We start from the raw sequence: 21968 nt of genomic DNA on the forward strand, positions 1-21968 counted from the left end.
TTTTTACTCACGGAAGAATAAAAGTTGTTTGTATAGTTATTTACGGTTATTTGATGAGTTATTTTAGAAAGATGGTCGATTACAAAACTAGTTGCAGGATATGTACTGTGTAATTAAGACACTTACAAAGCTAGTTGCAAGATACTCTGTAATAAAGTTGTTTATAGAGCTAGTTTCATGATATTTTGTAATTAAGTTGGTTGTAAAGCTTTTGTAAAGTAAGTTGTTTATAAATCTACTTGCAAGTTACTCTGTAATTAATCTGATTTAGAAAACGCCTTATAATGTTAATAAGTTGTTTGCAATATACTCAGTAATTAAAATGCTTTAGAAAGTTTCTTATAGTTCTAATTGCAGGCTACTCTGTAATTAAGTTGCTTTAGAAAATTGCTTATAATTCTAACAGGTTACTCTATGATTAAGATAATTAAGGAATCTACGTGTAGGCTACTCTAATTGAGTTGCTTTAGAAAGATGTTTATAATCATAATTGCACACTACTCTGTAATTAAGCTACTTCCAAGATACTCTGTAATTAGGATGCTTTAGAAAGGTTCTGATAATGCTAATTGCAGGTTACTCTATTATTAAACTACTCTGGGAAGCTATTTGTGGGTTCTCTATGATTGAATTTCTTTAGATATTTTCTCCTAATACTAATTTGGATACTCAATAGTTAAACTACTTTAGAAGGCTACTCTGTAATTAAGTTGCTTCAGAAAGTTGCTTGCATATTACTCTATAATAAGCTATTTTAGGAAGCTACTTGTTTGCTATTGTAATTAAGTTGCTTCAAGAATTTATTTCGAGAGTACTGAATGGTTAAGATACATAAGAATGTTTTTTTTTATAATGCTTATCGTAGGTTACTCTGTAATTAAACTACTCTAGGAAGCTACTCTATAATTAAGTCGCTTTAGGAAACTACTCATAGACTACTCTATAATTAAAATGCTTTAGAAAGTTGCTTCTAATGATCCTCGTTGGTTACTCTGTAACTAAGCTACTTAGGGAAGCCACTCACACACTACTTTATAATTAAGTTGCTTTAGAAAGTTTCTTATAATGTTCATCGTAGGTAGTTACTTTAGGAAGCAACTTGTTGACTACTCTATAATTAAGTTACTGTAATAAGTTTCTTATAAAAATAATACCAAGTTACTTTGTTATTAAGCTATTTGCAGGTTTCTATGTCATTAAATTGTTTTAGTAACTTATAATGTTAATTATAGGTTACTCTATAATCAAGCTAATGACAAAGGATTCTGTAATTAAGTTGCTTATAATGTTGGTGTATATTACTCTGTAATTAAGTTGCATAGCTACTAGTAGGATTCTTCAAGAATTTGTTGGAAAATTTGTTCCCTTATTGGAATAGTTTCAAATTTCGTTGAGAAACTATCTGACTAAACTCCAACAGATAATAAAGATTTTTATTAAGTATATATATCATAGATAGGTATATAGAGAGACTGATATATTACTTTACTTCAAATGGATATAAAAAATGAAATGGTTGAATTTTTATTCATGGAAAATGAAATTCTTTGCAAGTTGCTTGCAAGCTATGAAGCTACTTCCAAAACTACTTACTCTATAAGCTACTAAGCTTCTCCCAAAAGTTGGTTTAGAGCTACTGTTGTATAAACTACTTTGGGAAGCTACTTATAAGTTATTGTCATTGAGGAGTTTCAATGGTTGTCGTAAAAAAATAATAATTATGAGTCTAGTAGGATAAGAACACATCACCTCAAGAAATTTTCACAACACCTTAACTACTTGACTAAACCTTTAACTTGGATCAAGGGGTGTCTATACTTATATACAGGGGTGGATCTAGATGGATCCTAAGGGGTTCACCCAAAATTCCTCATCAAAAAATTATACTATTTATATAACGTCAAATTATGATTTTATGTGTATATATACATTAAAATGAACCTTTTGAATATAATTGATAGGCTAGGCTTCGCGGATAGGTTGTTCAATAATTGCCCCAATTTCATGGGTCCAAATCCAATTAGCAACATTTTCCTCTCTTTTTCATTATTTTTTCCTTTTATTCCTTTTCTTCTTTTTAATTTGTTTTTGTTAAAATTTATTACACATTCCTTTTATTTTATTTTTTATTCTTTTTATCTCTATTAATCATTTTGATTCAACATAATTTTTTTTCATATACTAACTTGAATAACTCTTTTAAAAAATGATGAATTATATTTAATATTTTTTAAAAAAAATGATAAATTAGATGTAATTGAATGAAGAAACTTGAATAACGTTGATATCCTATTAATATTATTAATTTAATAGAATTCATGAAATATTTTCTATATTTTTAGTTCTATTTTAGAGAGATGGAAATTAAACATATTTAATTTATTCATTATTTGTTTATTTACAAATTTTTGACTAACCTAGTAATAATTAAACTATTAAAACTAAAAGATTTGTTGATTCTCTATATTTATCTTCTGAAAATGCAATATAATATTATTAAGTCTATTCTTACACAGTTTTAGAAAATCTTAACTCTTTTCATAGTAATAAGTTATTGAATGAATACAAATTTAAAATTTTTGAAAAAATTGAAAAATAAAGTAAAACATAACAATGTAAAAGTATAAAACGCAGAAGAAATTTTAAGAATGCTCGATTGAACATGATAAAAGTAGAAAGAAATCTTTAACACGGTATAACAAAGTAAGTTAAATTTAGCATGCTATATTAAATGTCTTTCTTCCATGTCTCGCTCCTTTTTTCATCATTAAATTTTCACATGTTTTAGGAATTAATTTATGTAATACAGTCGATCAACTAAAGTTCTTATCAAAGTACCTTTGTCCTCAATATCTTTGATTAGTTTATTCTTTACTTTTATGAACCAATGAAATATCTATCGTTCTTGTACCAAGAGCATGCCGAAGGGCTAATACTACGGGCACCGCGCACTTGCATTACCAGATGAACTTCCTATTTATACGTTGAATCCTGAGCAAAAATTTTGGATCCACCACTACTTTTATATATATATATATATATATATATATATATATATATATATATATATATATACACACACACACACACACACACAGTAACTTTCCAGCAAAGGAGTGTCACTTGACACCCTTTGGTAAGGGTGGATCTTCCCCTACATAACACTTCCCTTTGGATGTTCAATAATAAATAGCATGCCTATTTAAAATCTAAATATAAAAAAATTAGTAAATATTCAAGTGAAGAAAAAAAAAGAGCACATATAACTAATAATATGCATTAATTGATTAAAAATCATACCAGAAAAAACTCAATAGAATTAATGTTGATAATCCCTAGCCACCTGATGTCCCTAATGGTCAATTTTTTTTCTTGTCCGCCATAAGTTTTGTAGGCTAAGTTATTCGGTATAAGTTATCATGTAGTCATATCTAATTCGATAGACATAGATTTAGAATATTTTTTGCGTCACTCGATATAAGTTTGTTGAAATAGGTTGTCCCTTCTTTTCTATCTTCTCATTACCCAAAAACCCCGGGTGGACAGGATAGAAATAACGATTACTGGTCACTTTTTTTTAAAAGTATTTAATTTCATATAGTTTTAGATTCCACGTATGAGTGAAACTTTGAGATTTCATGATAATGACTATGTTTATTGGTTATATGAGTTGGAATATGGTTAGTTGTTGGTACATCCCTTTTTGCTCAGTACCTAACAATCACAACCAAATTGATGCAGGAAAAATAGCGTTCATTGATCACTTTTCGGTGATGATTTTTTAAATAATAATTGAAAATTAATGTTAAAATTTCAAATTTCACACGTGAAACTCCATTATAAATCCTGGAGTTGCACTTTTAGTTGGAATTCGACAATCTATGTCATCGACCATACTTGTAAATTTTGCCCACGGATGCAAGTCATGCATTGATTTCGACTGGACTACGTAGTCGACATCGTTTTTTATTGCATCATATAAAATCCTCTTTCTCGAGTGATAATTGTTCGTTGACAAAACGTCTTGATGCATGCATCTAATTTATTGTGTAACAATGAGCGCGCAAACATAAGGTGTGTATGTTGTTACACACTTTTGAAATCTTATTCGACCATATTTAAGTATTAGGGCTTAAAGTACGCATACATGTCACAACAATACTAGAATGCATAGTCATATGTAAAACATACATAATTAAAATCTCAAATTCACATCTAACCAAAACCATGCCCATGTCTTTCTAGTGTATATATGTACATATTCTCTAAGTCTAGCTAGGTGAAAACTATAATTTGAGATTTGAGAGTGAAATAAAGCTAACTTAACCTCCGCACTTAGATGCACAAATAATCACCTTGTTGAATATAAAAAAATTACATTTGTAATCATATCAAATCAATTTAGTAATATTTTGATCCTAAAATTGCAGGTGAAATAGTACTTTTGCAATTGGAAAATAAAATGTATATTAATATGAATATTTGTGTGACAAGTGACAGATGATGCTATTAGGTTCTTTATGATCTAATTCGCTGAAGTTGTAGATGAAAATGGGTGGAAAAAGAAAGGAGGATGTACACGATAGTTTCCTTCCAAACGAATAGAGACCGATTCAAGATCTAAATATGATGATTCCAACTTTAATGATTTTTAACATTGAAACACACACCACGAATTGAGGGTGAAAATCAATATATAATCACAACTCTCCAACATTAACCATAGACTGTGTTAGGAAATGGTGGGTTGATTATACTTTTTTTTTTATAAAAAAAACAAGGTTAAATATGTAGCTAACAAATTATAAGAAAACAAACTTTTTGTAGAAATAAATTTCACGGTATGAATGTTCAATCACAAAAGTCACTATTTTATCAATTACACAACTTTAAAATGACTATTTGTGAATTTCAACCATAATTTATAGACAGTGTTAATAATGACTCATTCATTGATTCAACATATTTTATCCCCATATAAATTCAACTCACCTTATTCTTTGACACGGATGCGTGTAGTCAAGTTTTCTTGTTAGGAATACAATTTAATTTATTTAAAATTAAATGTAGTAGAATCAACATTAAGTTCACTAATAACAAAGCATCAAAACGTACTATGACCCCTTAATTATAAAATTTGAGTATATTTTTTTACATGTTTGATATTTGATAAAATTTACTTGAACAAAGAGATTATAAAAAATAATCTCTACCTTGTGAGGAGAAGGGTAAGGTGGTGTACACATTCCCTCTCCTATTCCTGCCATAGTTGTGAAACATAGATTAGATAACCGTGTTAAAATATTGAAAGGATTCAAAATATTAAGAAAAATAAATTAAAACTTACATTCAACATCTTGAATACCACTTTATATGTCCTATCCTTCAAACATTTGCTTTCTATAAGAAATCTTTCTAGCCTTTTAAACAATTTTATCAACAATCGACTGTTATAAGAAAAAAAGAGTAAATTATTATATGTTTTTGGAACATTTCTAGAGAAAATTAAATGATTTGACTTTATCATATATCTCAAAAATTGTAAATACATAATTAATGATTAAAAATATCTTGATATCTAATTATTTCAATCTTTTACATAATTTAACATATTATATACTTGATGATATAATTGTCTTGTTAAACTGAGTCATGTTTTTATGTAGGGATTAAACATCAGCTTCTTTTTATTTATACATGAAAATATAGAATCCGATAATTTTATGGTTATCATAATTCGTTGTGTAAAAGAATTTATGTGAATGTTTTTTATAATAAATATTAGTTATAAAATGAGTTAAACTCGTTAAAAAAATGTACAACGCAACAACATAGATAATATTTTTTAAAGACAATCGATTTCTTTGAGGTCAAATCTTCACCTCTTTTAATTATTATTACTTAGTTATTATAACAAAAATTTATAGAAGGATAAAAATATGTTTGGAAGTACAACATAATAATATTATTGACCCTTATAGAAATTCATTCTTCATTAAGCTGTGGAACGCCTTTCCGAGTGCTTCATCAATGCAACTTTACAACCTTTTCTAGAATAGTTATGTATGATTGTTACATTATGAAAGTATACATAGATTAAAATATTGGATTCTAGATTCATAAAGAAACATTCTCGAACATTAAAAAATTAAAAATGAGGCTAAACATAGATAATTCAAATGCCCAACAATAACTTGGGACATGAAGGTCAACAAATCTATGTTAATAGACATATCTTTTGTAGCATAATATAGTACTTTTATTTAGAGTAGATTTTGTTTCGTCTTCTTCAAATTAAGCTTGACAAAAATAGTCATAACTTACGTCAAAAATATTTAGAATAGTTGAATGATAAAGCGAAAAACATTAATAGGATGAGATCTTCGTCATAGTGAGATTATATACACACCAAACAAAAAATAATCAATACAATTGTAAGGAGACAACAAAAGAGCAAGAAAAACACATCAAATGGAGTTAACTATGAGATATCCAATGATCTCTCATGAAAAGGTGCTATTCGATAATGTCTGTCTAGCAGACTCCCTGCTAACCCTAGTGAACATTCAAATATCTGTCCGACATTCATTAGTGAAGGTACTCCTAATGGGTTAAAGACCATATCAATGGATCTTCAGGCTGCCTGTCTTTTTGTAGTTGGATCTCCAAGTTTTTGGAATGCTCCAAATTCGACTTGAGCATCTAAAGATGGGTCAATACAAGAAAAAACATCTCTGAACAAGGTTCTAGCACCATGCCAAATGTGTCCGAAGAAGAAGAGCAAAGCAAACGAAGCATGCCCAAAAGTAAACCATGGCTAGAAGTAGATAAACAGGAATTAATTCTAACTCCCACATGATTAAAAAAAGTAAAAGGTCCCGAGACGAAAATGATCCAATTTGACCACTGTACATTGCTAACATACTTTTCTAACCAGAAAAGTTCCTATACCTAAAAAAATTGAATAATATTTCTATCAACTTTCAATCCTTAAAGTACTCATAATATCCACTGATAAAATTTAGTAATAATAGACGACAAAATAAAAACAAAAAAACATGGGCTTGCAAAGTTAATAACTCTGAGAGGATTTTCTAAAGAACACAAAATCACATCCTTGTTTGTGAAGGAATAACATTGTTGATAAAGAAATTTGAGATTTGTAAAGAATTTTTTAATGTGTCTTCAACAATTTCAGCAGAGAAAACTTGCTTGAATATTAAATTCTCATTTGTTATTTGATCTTTACTATCAAATATTAATAACAATAACTTTTCATAAACATAATAAACAAAGTTTAAAGCGTGTATTCAGAAATAACAATTAATAATATAATAATAAACTAATGATTGTAAAAAACATATCAGGATATGCAACAATAGAATGAAACAGAATGAAAAAATTGAGACCAATGAATGCACAATGTAGTTCTCTTTTTATAGACACAAAAGGGTAGTGTACAAATATGACTATTGTGTCTTATTGGAAAGGTCACAACTCTTTGGAAAAGTTATAACCCTTTGGAAACGTCAAAACATTTCATAAAAGTCACAACTCTTCATAAAGTCACAACTTTTCATAAATGTCACAATTTTTCACGAAAATTTTTACAACTTTTCATGAAAGAGAAAGACTAGTTTTAAAAATAAAATAAATTTAAACAGAATCATTGCTTGTGATGGCGCCACGTAGGCGGACCTAGGGTTCTCTTTTTATATATATATTCAAAGAAATAAACATTATGCTTTGCAGTGAGTAAACGTGAACAAGAAAGTACGTGCACATGCAATGTAGTTCATATACTTTCTTTTTTGTGTTTGCTCCATAAAGATCACAAGCACGCATATGCAATCCCCCTGATTACTCAATGAAGTCATCTAACAACATCAAAAATATAATACAAAAAAACAACCATCTATTTCAAAAAACTAAAACAAAACCATAGCCATCAAAGCAAAAAAAAAGATTCAACTTTAATACATAATACAACTTATAAGCCAAGTATACATACAATTACATGTTATATACTCGCATACATATCTTCAAAAACCAGCCATGTTGTCTGAATGAGGCAGAGATGAGAATGTTCTGCTAGATGTACGAGTAAACTAGGAGAAATATAAGACTTAATAATGAGGATATATGAGACAAGTTAGAGGTGACTTCTATTGACGACAAGATGCAAAAATCGAGGTTGAGATGGTTTGGTCCAATATACAATTACTATCTAGATAATTTCATTCCGTCTTTCCATAGACTACTTTTTCTTGAGTATGTGAGTTAGATCTTCCTAAAGGTAGAAAGTTCGACTTCAAAAGTACTTTGTTTACCAACATCATTTAACATTGGCCACAAGATGCTGCTTACCACACACTACCTTCAATAGTCAAATGGGCAGATGGTATGCATAATTAAAGATACATATCAATTATAGCTATGAGGAATCACCAAAACTGAGACATCAAACTACTCAACCTGTTTGGATAAACTTTTAGCTTCGAGCTTATGAGCCAACAACCATATGCCGAAATTTAATTTCTAACTTATGACTTATGGGTTGTTTTTAGCATTCTAGCTTAAATAAAGTGCTTATAAGCACTTCCATAAATCTATTCAAACACTCTGCAAGTAATTTAAAAATATTTTGGCTTAAAAGCACTCAAAATAAGCCAAATCCAAACAGCCTCTATAATTGGTTAAGATTTAGGCAGCTCTAGGAAGCCAAAACACACAGGATTTGTATCCTAGCAAGCCCCATAGATCTTTAACAAGGACACACCATAATTTAAAGAAAGTGAAAAAGCTCAAGAATATACCTTATGAAGAAGTCACCTGATAAGTTATATGTGTCTGAGTATTAGACATCTAGGAAACCAATGTTACAAAGATACATTAAAGAACTCCAAAGTTGGATTCTAGTTAATTCATAGTTTACAAAAATAGAATATCTAACTCTTGGACCATAATGGTAAAAGCGGAAAAAGACTACAGTTCTCCCAATCTTCTAGATGTTGACTCCTTGCTAGCGCTCCCATATCTATTCAACTCTGAGCAAAATAACACCTGAATGCAACACCTAGAAAATGCTTAGGAAAATCTACCTGCCATAGGGTGGTAGCGGCTACTGCCGCCATAGCCTGTCCTACTTCCATATAGACCTTCTGGTCCACCATAACAAATGTTAGGCCCAGATTCATAACTTGCACCAGAGCCATCCCCAACATTACCCCCATAACCACCTCCACGGCCATATGCGCCCATTAGTCCACCACCACCATATCCGCTAGCACCTCTAGTATCATAGCCACTGCGGTTAGAGCCATAGCGAGTAGGATAACCCAGTGACGGATCTCCTCAATAGCTACCAAAATCTCTGTATATAACAAAAAAGTAACACCACCATATCCATAGTCACCAAACCTACCACTTGTACCTCCAAAAGACCTATAAGAAGCACGGCCAAAACCCCAACCACTGCCAAAATTGTTATAGGAATTTCCAAAGCCTCCATCATAACTATCATTATATGTACGCCCCCTAGATTCATTACCATATGAATGACCAGATGTTGGGAATGATGGTTTTTTTGGTTCTAACTTCTTGAACTCAACCTACAATAAATAAGCATGTTAACCTAGAAGAATACATGTGCTATTAACACAACTGAGCTTGGAAAGAAGCATACTAAACTAATCCTACATATTTTTAACCACGACACGTGAGATACATTGTTCAAAAAGTTGACCAAATAATACTGAAAATTTTAGCATAAAAACAAAGCAAAATCATGACCATTCACTATTTCAAAGACAACTTGGACAACCATTAGATAAAACTCACCTGGTTACCCAACATATCAATCATAGTTCCTCTGCACAATAAATTATCAACTACTTGTTCCTCATCAAACTCAATGAATATAAAGCCTCGAGACCACTTATACACATGGTCCCGTATAATATTGCAATCGCCCACCTTCCCATACTCGGAGAAGAAACCCTTGAATTAATCTAACCACGAAGAAAAGAATAACAATTAAATACATGAGAATCTGATAAAATATGGAAAAAAAACTATAGTATAAAACACATGGTATTTGTAACATTTCTTGAAAAAAACATGTGATGCTTCACCGTCATCCATAGGAGTAGGAATGCCGCCAACAAAAATCCGTTTTTTTTCCTGAAATCCTTTGATTCAGCGGACCCTTTAGGAATGGTATTCTTGATCTCAACATGAGCAAATGTAATCTAGTAAGTCTTAAAGCCAAAATTCATGCCACTTTACAACATTTTTTTTACTAAAAAAGGATGCTTGGACTTGGATAATATGGTTTCACTAGAACCTCACAACACCATGTATACTATGACCTTTAGTTAACAATATACATTACCCACAATATGGGTTCTGCTAGGAATCTCACAATACCAGGAGTATTGTGAAAAAAGTTACAAATATACAATACCAACCAAACTCATTATCTCAAAATAAAATTATTAGTTAATATAAATTGATGGTTCGTTAGAAACAACGACAAAAAGAAAATTTTCCCATGACAAACATACATAAAATTTATAGCTGTTCCTTTCTCCAACCCTTTGATAATAGTCAAATATATAATTAATATATACATTGAAAGTGAAGCTAACCACTCACTTCTTTGTCATTGATGTTATGAGTTTCAGCAATAACAATGTCAAAGACAGAGGAATCAACATAAGTAATGAACCCAAAACCTCTAGGTATACTAGTACGTCTGTCCTTTATAATCACCGAGTCTCTTATCTCACCATACTTCTCAAAGTACTTCACAAATTGCTCTACAAACCAAAATTCGAAGAACAATTAGGATCTTTAGAATGTCCAACCAGCAAGGACTAATAAATAAAAAAACACAAACCTCATCCATATGACAAATTAACAATATACAAACATGTAGTAGAGTTTAAAAAGTAATCTAAAGTTGTCTCTTTCTCAAGACCCGCGATGAAGATTTTTCTATTTCATAGAGAGAACAAAAACCCAAAATTAATACACATCACAATCGCAATCGCAATCACAATCACAATCACAATCACAATCACAAAGAAAATAACTTTTTCAAGAGAAGAACAAGAAAACACCTAGAGAACACAAACTGGGCAAATATTTTTGCAAAAAGGTGAACTTGCTCTAGAAAAATAGTGCTTTCTTCGTACTTTTGAAGCAAAGCATTGAAATTATAAGTGTTTCCATTTTCTTTCTTCTAAAAACTCATCTTCTGTTTGTAGAAGGTGAAAAAATTTGTATAGTTCTAGTTATTTTATGAAGATTTGAGTGAGAAAAAACATAATCTATTTCAAAAATATATATTAGAAAAATAGAATATCTTCCCCAAGTCTAACTTCTAAAAACAACACTTTGCAGAAAGAGAATCCCCAAAAAAGCTTTGAAAATCAAATGTTGGACAAAACCAACAACTACACTAAATTCGATGAAGTGAAAATATGCTCAAAAACAAATATTGCGAGTAAAAAAAAGCCATAGACTATACAATTTGTGCATATATATTTGCAGAAAAGGTGACTTTTTTTTACGAAAATCATATTTTTTTATAAAATATGTTGAAATTGAAGAAGTGCTTAGGAGCTTCTTTTTCATTTAAAAAAATCTTCTTCTATTCTCAAAACACTCACAAATCTTTTCGGTTACAAACTTACTGGGTAAATAGTTTGTAGAAGATATAGTTGGTTAGTTTCTAGTTATTTTACAAATGATTGCGACGTAATTTGTGATTCAAAGTAATATCTTTAGAACAAAATATATTGAAAAAAGAAACATCCCGAAATCTCAACTTGTAAAAACTACAAAAACAAATGCTTCAAAAGTGTAAAATTACTTATAATTCAATAAACATCAAAGATATGCTCATAAATCCTCTCAATTACAAACCCTTTGGGAAAAGATAGTTTGTAGAAGCTATATTTTGTTAGTTCTAGTTATATGAAGGTTTGTAAGAAAAATAAAATCTTTCTGAAAAAAATATTCGAAAAAGAAACACCTCTAAATCCCTACTTCCAAAAACAACAAAAAAAATGCTTCAATTATTAGAAAAACACATACCCTATATCCCAACATCTAAAAACAATAACAAAAAAAATGTTTAAGTGGCTGGAGAAGTACATAGACCTAAATTTCAAATTCTAAAAACAACAAAAAAAAATGCTTCAATTATTGGAAATACACATACCCCTATTCCCAACATTTTGAAACAACAACAAAAAAGTGAGTCAATGGATGGAACTTACCCGGAATCCCAACTTCTACAAACATAAACAAAATAAAATGCTTCAATGGTTGAAAAAACACATAGAACTAAATCCAAACTTCTAAAAACAGAAAAAAATGCTTCAATTGCTGCAGAAACAACCTTCCCCCAAGACCAAACTTCTAAATATAGAAGAAAAAAATATTTTTATTTATGTAAGAACAGATAACCCTAATCCCAACTTCTAAAAATGAAAAAAAAGATGCTTCAATGGATGGAAAAATACATAGACCTAAATCCCAACATCTAAAATCAATAAAAAAATACTTCAATTACTGGACCCCCCACCCCACGCCCACCCCATCCTTAAATCACAAGTTCTAAGAATAGCAAAAAAAAATGCTTTAATTGTCGTAAAAAAGCACACCTTAAATCCCAAATTGAAAAAAAAAACCCTCAAATGACAGGGAAAAACATATACCTACATCCCAACTTTTAAAAACAACAACAATAAAAAAAAAAATCCCCCAAAAGTAAAAAATATCAGACATACAATTACAATAAATTCAAGAACAAAAGTTCATAAAACAGGTAAGAAAAGGATACCCTGGGCTAGCCTCATCGCGGAAATCATTCCTTCTTGAATCCATGACAAATCAGTGAGAATTAGAGTTAGCAATATGAGTATCCCGAAGCACAAACTAGAGAGCAAAAAACCCCCCACCTTTTCCAATGCTTTATATAGATACAAAAACAGAGTATTGATACTCTACTCTTTATTTTTTTGGTTAAGTTTTGAATCAGCTGTTTAATATGTACATGGGCTTTGCTTCTCAACTTATATTTGGTCTATCACAATAATAATTAGTCCAATTTTGTGTTCATCTTTCAAAAAGATATAATCTGTATATATAGAGTCTAGTATATAATTGATGTACCTTGTATATTGGTTTAATTTTTTATTTACGAAATAATAAAGTTATTTTTAGAGATATTTATAACTTGTTTGATAAATTATTTTAGAAATTTGGTCGATTAGAGAGCTAGTATACTAGGATATTTTGCAACTAAGTAGTTTATCGAGCTAGTTGCAGGATACTTTGTAATTAAGTTGTATGTAAAGCTACGGTAAAATAAGTTGTTCATAAACATACTTGCACAATACTCTGTAATTAATCTACTTTAGAAAGTGGATTACAATGTTAATAAGTAGTTTGCATGTTACTTTTTCATAAAATTAAATTAGAAAGTTTCTTATAATGTTAATTGCAAGCTACTCTGTAATTAAGTTGCTTATAATGTCAATTGTAGGTTACTCTTAATTAAGATAATTTAGGAATCTACTTATAGGCTACTCTAATTGAATTGCATTAGAAAGATGCGGATAATGCTAATGGAAGGTTACTATGTAATTAATCTACTTACAGGCTAATTTATAGTATAAGATGCTTAGCTTATAATGCCAATTGGAGGTTACTCTGTAATTAAAGTAATTTGAGAAACTACTTGTGGGTCTCTTAAAAAAGTCACTTCTAATTATAATTGTAGGTTACTCTATAATTAAACTACTTTAGGAGGTTACTCTGTAATTAAGTTACTTTGGTAAGTTGCCCATAAAGTTACTCGCAGATTACTCTTGAATTACGCTACTTCAGAAAGATACTTGTTGGCTACTCTGCAATTAAGTTGTTTCAAGAATCTATTAGCAAACTACTGTGCGGTTAAGCTTCTTTATTAAGTTGCTTATGATGATCATGGAAGGACTATGTAATTAATCTACTTTAGAAAGATAATTGCAGGTTACTGTGTAATTAAAATGCGTTAAGAAGCTACTCACAGACTACTATATGATTAAGCTGATTCAGAAAGTTGCTTATAATGTTCTTCGTAGGTTACTCTGTAATTAAGCTACTATAGGAAACTATGTGCAGGCAACTCTATGATTATGATGCTTCATAAAGCTACTCACAAACTACTTAATGATTTAGCTGCTTAAGAAAGTTGCTTATAATGCTCATCGTATGTTTATCTATAATTAAGCTAATTTTGGAAGCTACTCGTAGACTACTATATAATTAAGTTGCTTTAGAAAGTTTTCTGTAATGCTCATCGTAGGTTACTCCGTGATAAATTTATTTTAGGAAGATACTTACAGACTACTCTATAATTAATTTGCTTATAATGGTAATCCTATGTTACTTTATAATTAATTTATTTTATGAAGCTCTGCAGACTACTATGTCATTAAGTTGTTTTAGTAAGTTGCTTATAATGCCAATTATAAGTTATTCTGCAATCAAGCTGCTTTTGTAAGCTACTTGCAGGGTACTCTGTAATTAAGTTTCCTAGAAAGTTATTATAGGTTACTTTTGTAAGCTACTTTAGGAAGTTACTAGTAATCTACTTATAATATTTTTAGGAAGATAGTTGTAGAGCTACTTGTAAAATTCATCAAAAAAATTGTGTGATAATTTGGTCCCTTGTTTTTTGTATGAGGAGTTCCATATTTTGTTGAGAAGCTATTTGTAACACCCCAGATTTGAAAAAAAGTATAATAACGCATATTTTAGGAAATTGCAGGGGCCATTCAAGAAGCCAACCATGCCTTTGGTTGGGGCTACAAACCATAGGGTGGTCCATGGATTGGTCATCCTCAAACTTCTTCATATACTTACACTATGGACTTTACCAACGGACCACTTGCTAGACCATGGTTTGTGGTTGGGGGGCCTTGGTATAATAGCCCAAAAATAGGGTTCTGACCACAAATGAAGCTCATGTAGGAAGACCCATCGTTGGACCATAGTCTCTTGTCGTGGACGTGAATATAATGCGTCGATAGCTAGGACCAAGATCAAGTCTGAATTCCTTTATCGAAGATTAGAAATTGGCTTCAATGTATTATTATTTTCATCCATGGATTCCTCATATTCGTCGAGTTCCTAAATTCCTCCATTTCCTAAGATAAAATTCCCCAATTGAGTTAGGTTTTTCATAAATTGTTATAGGTTCTCTTGATTATTTATTTAAATGATTCTATTATGATCTCTAATTGTCACGCCCCAAGCTACCTCCGAGACACGGACCTGGGACCTAGGACCACAAGTTATCCCAAGCTAACCCTGCTGGTATGATCATGAGAATACTAAAGATAATAAACTGATGCGGAAGCTAAACCATAATTAAAATGAAAAGATGGGAAATACCTATATACTATAACTGAGATATTTGAAAACTGATGAGTTTAAACAAAGAAGTTATTAACTCAATACTAAGATGAAACTATGTCTGAAAAAGCCTCTAAATGACTAGAAATGTTGGGATAATCCCCTACTAAATCTAGCAAATACTTAAACTAAATGACTAAAAATGTTAAAAATAGACTCATGACTATTATCCTCGGTGAATGATGACTCATCGCTGATTCTTTTTAACTGGACATCGAGAATCGATCTAAGCGTGATATGGATGCTGAGAACTTGAACCTACATCACGAGAATGTGTAGCGCACATATGCATCAGTACTTGAAAGTTACTGAGCATGTAGGATAGTGTAAAGCTGAAATAAAACATAACTAAACAAGCACAAAAGCAAGTATAATATTCTAAACATGATATACTGAATTCAGAGCTAACTGGATGCAATGACAAAATTTATAACATTTTGAGACTGAATACTGACTGAACTATAAATATGGTCAATGCAATAGAGTCTCGGTAATCTTTGGCAGCTACTAATAATCGATAATAAAACCACATGAGCTAAATGTGGAGTTTGATGTATACGCCTCATCGAGAGGACCCAATATACCCTGCCAGAGGTATAAAGGCATGCTGTCGTGATCACTAAATTGATGCCCACAAAGGGGACTTACAAATTATTGGCTAGTCGTTCTGGGACTATTTGGGTACGCTGAACCCTAGTTGAACTCGGTATTATGCTACTCCCAATTAATTAATTGATTACAATATTATGATTGAATTTCTGTAAATACTGGATAGCTCAAAACTAAACATGCAAACTAAGAATGCAATAATTAATATGATAATGGTCCATTACTAACTGACACATGTATATCTAACCAGCATGTGTAATTTAAGAACTAAAGAAATACATAGCCACGATTCTGAAATTCATGCAATAATCTGAGTAATAACATGGTAATCTGATTTGGAACATATGACTAACAAATTCATGATAGTCTACTAAAGTTCTAGAAACCCTAGGTCTAATCATGATAAGGAAATCAAGAACCTGATTGATATTTAGGGACCCAATGGGTGAAAGGAACCCACTAGTGAAATCCCACATACCTGGTGATGAATTCCCCAGAGAAATCTTTAGATTTTGGGCCTAAAACTGATGGAACCTTGTTGCGTTCTTGAACTAGGGTTCTTGACCCTTTTCTCCTCTTTCGCTTCAAATTTTCTAAGTTTTGATTAATTATTTTTACTTAGGTAAGTTTTAGTTATGTTTCTAGGCTTAAGCTGACTAAAAACTCATGATTTAAGGTCTAAATGATATATCTTAGGGGACAAACGAACAAGGAAAAAACCAAAAGACCCACATACTTAAAAGTTGTCAGAGTCAGTGACGGACCGTAAGTCGACTGAGGTCCGTGCTGGTCCATCGTCGTTCGCGATTGAGAATTGGAAGTAAGTTGATCAATCAACGAAATTGACTAATGGAACGTAAGTCGATTGAAAATTTGCACTGGTTGATTATCGTTTGTGAGTTAGAACTCAAATTCAGCTAGCCCATTGACGGAGTTGACTGACAGTCCATTGTTGGCTCTGTTGCTGGCACCTGCAACTTCTGAAAATCTACATTTTTTGGTCTGTTTTTGATAAGCGGTGTTACATTATCACCCCCTTGAGACCATTTGTCTAGGAATGATGACTAAACTAGCTAAAATAGAGGAAGAGAGTTGCAATCCTTACTACTAAACACTTAGAACTGAGTTTCTGACTGAATTGAGTTCCAAGAACATGCAACTACACTAAAAATGCAAGAACAAATTGAGCGAACATGATTCTAAGACTGAACTCACGCATGAATGACTGAAAAACTGAAGAGGAACTATTAGCTCAAGATGGAGTGGAATCGGAAGGAAAGAGGTCAGGATACTTGGCTTTCATGGCTGTTTCTGCTTCCCAAGTAGCTCTCTATACGAATTGAATCCTTCACAAAACCTTGACTGAAGCGACTTCTTCGTTTCTCAATCTTCTAAACTGACGGTCAAGAATCTGAACTAGTACATCCTCATAAGAAAGACTATCTTTCACAACCACACTCTCTAATGGAACTACAGAGGCTTGATGACCCACACACTTCTTAAAGAGAAAGATGTCGCAGATTAGATGCACTGCTGCTAGTTCTGCTGGCAAATCTAACTCATATGCCACCTTGCCAACCCTTTTTAAGATCTTGTAAATGCCTACATATCTAGGGGTGAGCTTCCCTTTCTTGCTAAATTTCATCACCCCCTTCATAGGTAACACTAAGAAAACCCAATCATTAACTTGGAATTCTAGTTCCCTTCTCCTTACATCTACATAAGATTTTTGACATCTTTGAGTTGTGGTAAGTCTATATATAATGAGTTACACTTTATCCATTACATAAAGGACTTAATCTGGTGCTATCAAAACTGCTTCAACTTCTTCAAACTAACCAGTAGGAGAACTACATCTATGCCCATACAGTATCTCAGAAGGTGTCATTTTAATGCTGGAATAGTAGCTATTGTTGTAGGTGAATTCAATGAGATAAAGGTGATCATCCCAAATGCCCTTGAAATCCATCACACAAGCTCTCAACATATCCTCTAGGATCTGAATGGTACGCTCTTCCTGTCTATTTGTTTACGGATGAAATGTTGTGCTAAGGTTAACTTGAGTACTAAGAACCTTCTGAAATGACTTCTAGAGATGAGAAAAACTGAGTACCTCTATCAGATATGTTAGATAAAGGGACCCAATGCAACCTAACAATTTCATTAATGTAAATCTTGACATAGTCCTCCGCTGTATTTGTAGTCTTGATTGCCAAAAAGCTAGAAGACTTAGTCATCCTATCAACTATAACCAAAATGGAGTCATGTTGCTCGCAAGTTTGAGGTAACCCTGTGATTATATCCATATTGATAACTTCCCACTTCCAAGTAGGAATGTCAATCACTTGAGTTATACCCCTTGGTTTATGATATTCTAGCTTGACTTGCTGGCAATTAAGTCACTTACTCACATAATCTTCTATATCCCTCTTTATGCCATTCCACGAGTAGATTTCCCACATATTGCAGTACATCTTAGTTGCACCTAGATGAATATAATATCTGGAGTTATGGGTTTATGCAAGAATATGCTGTCTCAACTCACCCGCATCAGTAACACACAATCTACTCTTGTAGAGAAGTAGTCCATCTCTCCCTTGGGAGAAAACGTCCACTCTACGATTGTGGAATGCACCCTTAAGTTCAAGAAAGATTAAATCATTGTATTTATTTTCCTTATGCTCCATTACCAAATCAAATTCTGCCCCATTCCCAACTGTTACACCACTGTCTGATATGTTCATAAGGTAAACTCCTAATCGAGCAATCCTGTGAACATCCTTCACTAGTTTCTTCCTTTCTTCCTCAACATGGGCTACACTACCCATAGATAATCTGCTAAGAGCATCTGCTTTTTTATTTGCCTTACCAGGATGGTAATGCATACTAATATCATAATCCTTAATGAACTCAAGCCATCTCCTCTGGTGAAGATTCAACTCTTTCTCGATGAACACATAATGAAGGCTCTTATGGAATGTGAACACATTTACATGAACATCGTATAAGTAGTGTCTCCAAATCTCGAGTGCAAAAACCACTATTGCAAGCTCGAGGTCATGATTTGGATAGTTCTTCTAATGTACCATAGGTTGTCTAGAAGCATAAGCTATAACCTTATCTCAGTGCATCAACACACAACCTAGGCCAACTCTTGATGCATCGCAATAGATCAAAAAACCATCTTAACCCTTTGGTAGAGTCAATACAGGAGCTATAGTCAATCTAGTTTTCAATTCTGCAAAGCTTTTATCACAATCATCTGACCATTGAAACTCAACTATCTTATGAGTTAACCTAGTCAATGGTGAGGCTATGAATGAATTCCTTCCACGAACCTTCTATTATAACCCTCTAGGCCTAAGAAACTTCTGATATATGTAGTAGAGGTAGGTCTGAGCCATTGTTTCACTACTTTTATCATTATGTCAATCTATTTGGATCCCCTTGCTAGATACAATGTGACGAAGGAAAGAACTGGATTGCAATTAGAACTCATATTTGCTAAACTTAGCGAATAATTGGCGATATTTGAGGGTCTGCAAAACAACTCTCAAATGACACGCATGTTCTTCCTCATTGGTAAAGTAAATGAGAATATCATTAATAAAGACGATTACGAACAAGTTCAAGTACTATTTGAACACTCGATTCATCAAATCCATGAAATTTGGATGAGCATTAGTTATTCCAAATGACATAACTACAAATTCATAATGACCATACTAACTCCTGAAGATTGTCGTCGAAAGGTACTACCTCTGACTCTAAGCTGATCATAACCCACCACTAAAAAAACATGATGTAGTGATAGAAAATTTTTGTAGCTAAATAACAAATTTAATTTCTAAACCCACTTAGCAAGAATCAGTGATTGATTTTTGTTAGCAACGAGAAAAATAGCAACAGACTAGTGACACCGTGTATCACTAAACACTATTTTTTACTAGTGACCCGATCTGTGGTCTATCTTTGAGAATGGCTAGAACCCTGATGTTGGTCAAACAAGTCACCAATACTGGGTATGGGATACTTAATCTTAATTATGACCTTGTTCAACTGTCTATAGTCAATGCATATTCTAAAAGAACCATCTTTCTTCTTTACGAACAATACTGGTTTACCTAATGTCAAATTACTAGGTCTGATGAAGCCCTTATCTAGAAGGTCTTTCAACTGATCTTTCAATTCCTTAAGATCATATGGATCCATTATGTAAGAAGGAATAGAAATAGGTTGGGAATTTGTAAAGAGATTAATTCCAGTACCGATTTCCCTTTTGGGAGGTACTTCAAAAACATATTTTGAAAACACTTCTGGAAACTCACTAACTACTGGAACTGACTTAAGCGTAGGGGTTTCAGAGCTAGAATCCTTAACCGAACTAGATGATAGAGATAACCCTTCAAGATCATCTTTCTAGCCTTAAGTTAAGAAAAAAATCATCCCATAGGCGCCAAGATACTACCCTTCAATTCTAAGATTAGTTTGTTTGGAAACTGAAAATGAACAATACCAGTTCTATAATATACTAAGGCATAACATAAATGTGACCAATCCATGCCTAGAATGACATCAAAGTCTACCATTTCTAACTCTACATGATCTGTTGAGGTGACTTTCTGAGAGACTGTGATAGGGCAATTTCTGTATACCCGTCTAGCTATAAATGGATCACCAACTGGAGTAGAGACTCAGAAAGGCTCTGAGAGAGTTTTCGGACTAACACTGGATTAGATTGCTATGTAAGGAGTTACAAAGAAAAAGTAGTCCCTGTATCTAATAATGCATAAACATAAAAGTCAAAGACTCGTAACATACAAGTGACTACATCAGGAGAACCTTTCTGATTCTGGCGAGCCTGAGGAGCATACAACCTATTCTGGCACTGATTGCCACCTGTACCACATGAGTAACCTTGTTGAGTCGGTTGCTAGTGCTGTTGAAGTTGTAGACTGAGCTCTACCATTACCACCTCCTTTACCCTGTTTAGAAGAACAATCCCTCAACCCGTGACCACACTAACCGCACCCAAAACATACTTCCTTTTATGCGATACACTCTCCTGGATGGTTCTTACTACACTTAGGGAAAGTGGGGTAAGTCTTGGTTCCTGAAACACTTCCTTAAGACTTATGGCCTGGTTCCCTAACCTTTTGATCATACCTGTTCTTGGAGGATACAACAATAGCTCATGAAGGGGCTGGGGTTGAAAATTTTTGGTGACTCTGCGAGCCATTTCCACTACCTAATTTCTACTGAGAATAGTCATAGTTCTCAGTCCTAGCCTTCTTTTTCTCCTTGGATTTTTTTCCTAAGATTATTACCCGCAACTTACTGAGCATGAGTCATAAGCCTAGAGATGTCTATATCTCCAAGTAACATAGCATTTCTGCACTCTTTTTCACAAAATCTGACACTCCATACAAGAACTTATTCATCTAAGTTCAGGATTCAGCAACCATGTGAGGAGCATACCTATAGAGTTGGTTAAACTTGAGCCCATACTCTTGAACCATCATCTCTCCCTGCATTAAATTCATGAATTCGTGAGACTTTGGTTCTCTCAACTTTATTGGGAAAAACATGTCCAAAAAGGTCTCACTAAAGCGATCCCAAGTAATAGGAGCTGCATCTACATCCCTATTTTTATCAACTGAGTGTACCAGATTTGAGCAACATATTTTAGTTGGTATGATGCCAATCAACCCGATCATTTCCAATGACATGGATCACCTTGAAGATTTTCTTGATCTCATCCTAGAAATTTGAGGATCTTAACCAGTTTGCGATCCTAAGAACTCGGGAGGATCCATCCTAACAAAGTCACGGACCATTGGTGCTATTGATCCACTGTCACGACTGGGGAGCACCTCCTAGAAGTA

The 21968-nt window shown here is 32.6% G+C and overlaps 1 pseudogene; it reads right to left on the minus strand.

Annotated features, from left to right (window-relative positions):
- Positions 1 to 6373: 6373 nt before the first annotated feature.
- Positions 6374 to 18968, minus strand: LOC138340360 (heterogeneous nuclear ribonucleoprotein 1-like; annotated as a pseudogene).
- Positions 18969 to 21968: the final 3000 nt, after the last annotated feature.

This window comes from Solanum lycopersicum, chromosome 12 (genome assembly GCF_036512215.1).
Source record: "Solanum lycopersicum chromosome 12, SLM_r2.1".
In the NCBI taxonomy this organism is placed as follows: Eukaryota; Viridiplantae; Streptophyta; class Magnoliopsida; order Solanales; family Solanaceae; genus Solanum; species Solanum lycopersicum.